General features: G+C 41.8%; 1 non-coding gene across 1 annotated transcript; it reads left to right on the top strand.

Annotated features, from left to right (window-relative positions):
* Positions 1 to 342: 342 nt before the first annotated feature.
* On the top strand, positions 343 to 415 carry TRNAV-CAC (transfer RNA valine (anticodon CAC)). The gene has a single exon. It is a non-coding gene; the product is annotated as a tRNA-Val (tRNA).
* Positions 416 to 6256: the final 5841 nt, after the last annotated feature.

The raw sequence follows: 6256 nt of genomic DNA, 5'->3' as shown, positions 1-6256 counted from the left end.
GAAAGGCCAGGCAGCATGGCTGGAGGGGGAGAGCTGAGTCATTTGATTCAATCGCAAGAGTTTATATTTTGAGAATGAACGGGTTTCCTGAATTAACAATAAGCAGAAAGCAATCAAGTATTTCCCAGTATAAATGCTGGGGGCACTGTTTATGTGGGTAATCTTCCTAGAAGTGTTTGAGATCACTGTGACAAAAGCCATACATAAAGATTAGACTCTAGGTGAATCCTTAAGTAAATTAGTTCATTAATATTCATTATGAAGCTTAAAAATTAAACATAAGATGTAAGACTCAAGATCAGGATAAAAGATGACCATCTAAAATTATAGTTATTAGGGACTTCCCTGGTAGCCCAGTGGCTAAGACTCTGCGCTCACAATGCAGGGGGCCCAGGTTTGATCCCTGGTCAGGGAACTAGATCCCACGTGACGCAACTAAGAGTTAGCATGCTGCAACTAAAAGATCCCGCATGATGCAACTAAAGATCCCTCATGCTGCAACAAAGATCCTGCACGTGGCAACGACGATCCCGTGTGCCACAACTAAGACCCAGCGCAGCCAAATTAAATAAATAAATAAATATATTTTTAAAAGGGTATAAATGCTTTAAAAAATAAATAAAATTATAGTTATTAAATAAGCTTAAGATGAACAGATACATCAAGATGTCTCAGATTTTCAAAATTGCTTTCGCAGTGTCTACAGGCTGCAAGGGAAGCAGTTGCAGGTCAGAATAGCATGCCTCCGCATCCCAGCTTCTCTGCCTACATCACCCCCGCTGGCAGCCAAAGCAGCAGCATCTTTTGACCCTGTAACCTGCACTCAAGGTGGGGCTTTTTGGAAACTGATCTCCTGGGAGCAGATGTGTAGAAGTAGGCTGCTCTCCCAGAAGAGATGAGGGAAAATGATATGGTTAGTTCCCAAAATATCCAGGGCTGCCATCCACTCTCTACAAGAAATCACCACTCTGACATTTGGATTTGGGGAATTCACCAGTTCTGACTGGAGTCAAAGAGTCACACCTATTTCAGAGACTAAGGGTGGGACACATCCCTGAATCTTCGCTCAGTCACCCTCCCATGCTGTTGCCACCTTCCCAAAAGTTCTGGAGGTCATTGGGCAGGCCATGCAGGGTCCTGATTGGGTCTCAGCTGGCACTGACCACAGTATAGCCATGAGCCACTCCGGCCAGAACTGAGCACATGTCATGACTTTCTCGGAACCTACACCCTCTGTTCACTACAACCTACGCTAGGTCTCTCCATACAGGCTCTTCAGATAACCTGAAAGCAGAGACTTTAAAATGGATTTTGTGCACTGTTGGTGGGAATGTAAATTGATACATTCACTATGGAGAACAGTATGGAGGTTCCTTAAAAAACTAAAAATAGAACTACCATATGACCCAGCAATTCCACTACTGGGCATATACCCTGAGAAAACCATAATTCAAAAAGAGTCATGTACCACAATATTCATTGCAGCTCTATTTACAATAGCCAGGACATGGAAGCAACCTAAGTGTCCATCGACAGATGAATGGATAAAGAAGATGTGGTACATATATACAATGGAATATTACTCAGCCATAAAAAGAAACGAAATTGAGTTATTTGTAGTGAGGTGGATGGACCTAGAGTCTGTCATACAGAGTGAAGTAAGTCAGAAAGAGAAAAATACTGTAGGCTAACACATACATATGGAATCTAAAAAAAAAAAAAAATGGTTCTGAGGAACCTAGGGGCAGGACAGGCATAAAGACACAGATGTAGAGAATGGCCTTGAGGACACAGGGAGTGGGAAGGGGAAGCTGGGACGAAGTGAGAGAGTGGCATGGACTTATATATACTACCAAATGTAAAATAGATCACTAGTGGGTAGCAGCCGCATAGCACAGGTAGATCAGCTCCGTGCTTTGTGATCACCTAGAGGGGTGGGATAGGGAGGGTGGGAGGGAGACGCAAGAGGGAAGAGATATGGGAACATATGTATATGTATAACTGATTCACTTTGTTATAAAGCAGAAACTAACACACCATTGTAAAGCAATTATACTCCAATAAAGACGTTTAAAAAATGGATTTTGTGGGTACTTCTGGGCAGAGTGATTTACTTACCAAGATAATTGTTTGTGACACTTTCCAGGAGCTACATAACTTTTGGGATCCATTTAGATGGTTATGGCATAGGAAGTCTAAAAGCCCCTTGCTCCCCAGAACTTGAAACAACTGGAATGCTGTTGCTTATTTATTTTTACAGCACTTGTCTCTTATTAGGAAACATCAAATGACAAGAGAGGTGACTCAAGCCAAGGATTCCAGTGTCTGGTCCTATTAGTGGATGAACCATATTATTGGATGTACTGTAGCTCTGTTCAACCTTCACTGATGTTTGGAATGAGGACCCTGAGATACATACCATCCTGCATCATTGAGGAAGGATCAGACAAGACATCCACCAGTTTTTATAGGTGTTATTTACAGTAAGTGTTGATGCAAAATAAGATTTTCTCCTTGACTCCCAAAAGCAAAATTTCCAGAACTGCCTTGGTCTGCTCAGCTGGAGGAACCAGGGCTGGCTTGGTGGGGACCTGTCCTGGGTAAGGGGCTCCTGGAGGCGCTTAGACAGGCCTCATCGAAGAGCTGGGTTTAAATCAAGGAGGAAGCAGAAGACAGTGTTAAGAGCCAGAGAAGCCATCCTGAGCATCAGGTACAAGGGTCAGGAAAGGCTGTAAGCAGGGAACAGGGTGGGGGACAAGAAATGAGGGGTCAGGTCAGACGGATGCTTGTATGACAGACAGTGACTTGGGACCAGCCCTGTGCCGGAGGAGGCAATGGCCCTGGGGGGCGGGGCGCGGGGTGGAGGGGGACCTGTTCTAATGGGAGGTGACCAAAGAGATGCGGGCAGATTGACCAACTAAGAGATGCCAGAACAGAATGAGGAAAATTCCAGAAAACAGAGGTTATATTTTTGAGACAGGAATAAAATTCCTGAAATTAGAGTTTGAAGTCTCCTTGTGTGATGGGTATTTTGCATATCTATGCACAGGACTAATAAATGCTTATTAGTTACATGGCTACCCCTTGTCTCAAGCACAGGCTTCCTTCCGGTGTTTTGTGTGGTCTGGTTTCAAATTGCCTGAGTAAGCGAGGGGCTGCCCGGGCTTCTGGGGTATTTGTGGTGCAGGGTCTTGTCATCAGGCCCATTTTTCTGAGGCGATAACAGGTCTTTGCTCCCTCCCTTTGTCCTTCCTTTTGAATAGCAAATCCCTCATGCCGGGTGAAAAGCCTCCCTTTCTATTGGCACATCTGAAGTTCCTGTAGGTTGAGGGTCAGGAGCAGAGTGGGTCAAGCTGGCTGGAAGGAGCCTGGGCCCCATGTGGCTGTGGGTTTTTCACAGGCAGTGGCTTGCCGGTGCTGAGTCTGGACTCCCACTGAGCCCGTTTGCTGCTTCTGTTGCCTTGTCAACCGCTTCTCCTGGCTCCTCACTGTGCTTCTCGCTCCTCTGTGATTGTGGGAGCAGTTCAGTGAGGCCCCCTCTAGCCTTTCCTCACATCGGCCTCACCTTGAGTTTTCCAGCTGGGGCCATGCACTACATGGGATGCTTCTCCTGGGAATGACACAGGGTTTTCAAGAGATTCAAACAAACAAACAAAACAAACCCTGGGGGAATGTCATCTCTGTGTTATGTTCCCTCAGCCCTTAGAGCCCAGGGCAGGGCTAGGAATCTTGTCAGTGCTGACTAAACGAAATATGGAAAGAAGTCAGATGCATGGAACACATTTAGGTGTTGGTGCAAAGCATGACCATCACTTCTGGCAGTTCTAAAAATTGATAGGATGATACGACATGTCAGTACTTTCAAAATCTCAGCCTCTTGCTAATACGCTGGATCCTAGAGATTCTTGCTTTTTAGTTCTGTGGTTCGCCATGAACATTTGCAGTTATTCAAGGGTGGGAGATCAGGTTTTCCTGAACATTCTGATTCTGAAAGCTTCACTTCTGGAAGGTCATTCATAAGCCCACTAACACGGAGCCCAGTGTCGCTGGCTGGCATATTAGAGATGCTAATTTAGTTTTCTGTCTTTATTACATGATCCCTTTTAAAAGAAAAACTCCCCCAGTACTATTCATCCAATTGCTCAGTCTCATGCCATGATGTATAAAGTTTTACAGTAATTGAAAAAGCAATGAATAATACCCCAGCCAGTAAATAAATCACAAAGTTCATTAATTCAAAGCACTGAACATCAATTTGTAGAAGACTGTAGCACAGTGTAAAATAACATTACCTACAGTGTAAGAATGGGAAAGTGAGAATTAATTTTATTTTAATTTTTAATGCACTTAGCTCAAAAAAGATATTAAACATTAACATAATTTAATATATATGCTGGCATTTATTAAACCACTGATTCATGAACAAATTAAGCAACACATATTTTTTAAGTATTAAAGATTCAATAGTGATAATTAACTTGAATGTCAAAGAGGAAACCATTATCAGCACATTCTGCAGAATCCCCCAAAGATTATGCAACCCATATGCTGAAGGATTGTGAAAGGTTGCAATCAGCTACTTGATAATCCCAGGAGAGGTTGAAAGACATTATGCTTTCACTTGTTCTGATGAATCAGTTAGCTAAACGTTTGAGGATGGCAAAACATCAGGAGATGAATTTCTGTCCTTGATGCCAACTGTCACTCTAACAGAGAAAGATCTATTTCTTCTATTTAGGCAAATCAAGCTGCATTATGGAGGTTCTGTCTACAACATAACCATCGCTAATGATGCAGAAGGGAGGGCTACACTGGGAATGTTGCTTAGTCTGAACGACCATCACCACTAGGTGATTTCACTGCTGAGGTCTTCGAATTTGAGGGAGCTGCCTTGAATTTTGATTCTTTAAATACAAAAACTAACTCAAAAGAAGTAGCAAATTGGGATGATTTTTCACTAAAAGGAAAGAGTTGTCACTCTGGGGACTGAATTATTAGTTAAACCGATCAGGAACTAAACCAACATATACTGTTATGTTGTTTTTTTCCTGGCTGTGAAAGTGCACTTTTTTTGTGAAATTCCACTTGGTTGGTGTTGAAATTGTGCATAGGATTCCAAGCTGCTAAAAAAAGGAATCTATTGTCTTTGAAATTTGTCAGTGTATTTGTCTATTCTAACAGGGCCTTTTGGCTTAAATTATGTAGTTTGATAGGCTACAATAATCAAATTAAATGAATGAGTGCCAGTGTCCACAAAACACACCCATAAATTCTATTGGTTAATTAACACTTTTTTATGTTCATAATTTTTCTGCAAATGAATCTCTTCTACTCAAGATTGTAATCTGCCTCACATCAGTGGCCTCCGCTGGTGCACCCTGTAAAGTCACTTTGGCTCATAGTTTGTAATTATTTATGCAAAAAATTAGCAATCAGAATTTGAAATTTATTTAAATCATCCTGGAAGAAATAAATTTGGGACTGAACTGTCCTTTTGAAAATAACTTTTTTCTCCTTTATTATAAAGGTTAAAATATTCATTTTATATTATTCATAAAAATATAAAATTGAATATGTATCTTTCTCAGAGCTCCACTATCCAGATGTCACTTTGTTTACATTGGGGTACATAAACTTTTTTTTGCAAATATACATATATATATTTCCAAAAGTGTGGTCATACTAAGCCTATTGTTTTAAAACCTGTTAAGAGACATGTCATAGGGAATTCCCTGGCGGCCCAGTGGTTATGACTCTGCGCTTTCACTGCCGAGGGCAGGGGTTCAATCTCTGGTCAGGGAACTAAGATCCCCTAACCTGCGGGGTGCGGCCAAAAAAAAAAATGTCATGTATCGTGGCAGCTTTCCATGTTAACAAATATAAATCGGCTTCATCGCTTGTGAGGCTGCATAATATTTTACTTTCTGGACCTCTAGGTTGTTTCCACTTTTCACTATTTATAATAGACTGAACTGTGTTCCCCCCAAATCCGTATGTTGAAGCCCTAACCCTCAATGTGACTATATTTGGAAATAGGGCTTTTAGAGAGGTAATTAATGTTAAATAAGGGTGGAGCCTTAATCCAATATGACTGGTATCCTTATATGAAGAGGAAACAAAGCCAGAGCAAAGCCACGTGAGGACACAGCGAGAAGGTGGCCATCGGCAAGCCGAGGAGGTCTCAGGAGAAACCAACCCTGCTGACACCTTGACCTAGAAGCATATCTAAGATAAATTTTAAGATAAATTTCATGAA

The sequence above is a fragment of the Balaenoptera ricei genome, chromosome 2 (assembly GCF_028023285.1).
Source record: "Balaenoptera ricei isolate mBalRic1 chromosome 2, mBalRic1.hap2, whole genome shotgun sequence".
Classification (NCBI taxonomy): Eukaryota; Metazoa; Chordata; class Mammalia; order Artiodactyla; family Balaenopteridae; genus Balaenoptera; species Balaenoptera ricei.
Note: the sequence above shows the minus strand (reverse complement) of the source record. Positions and strands in the feature narration are given on the sequence as shown.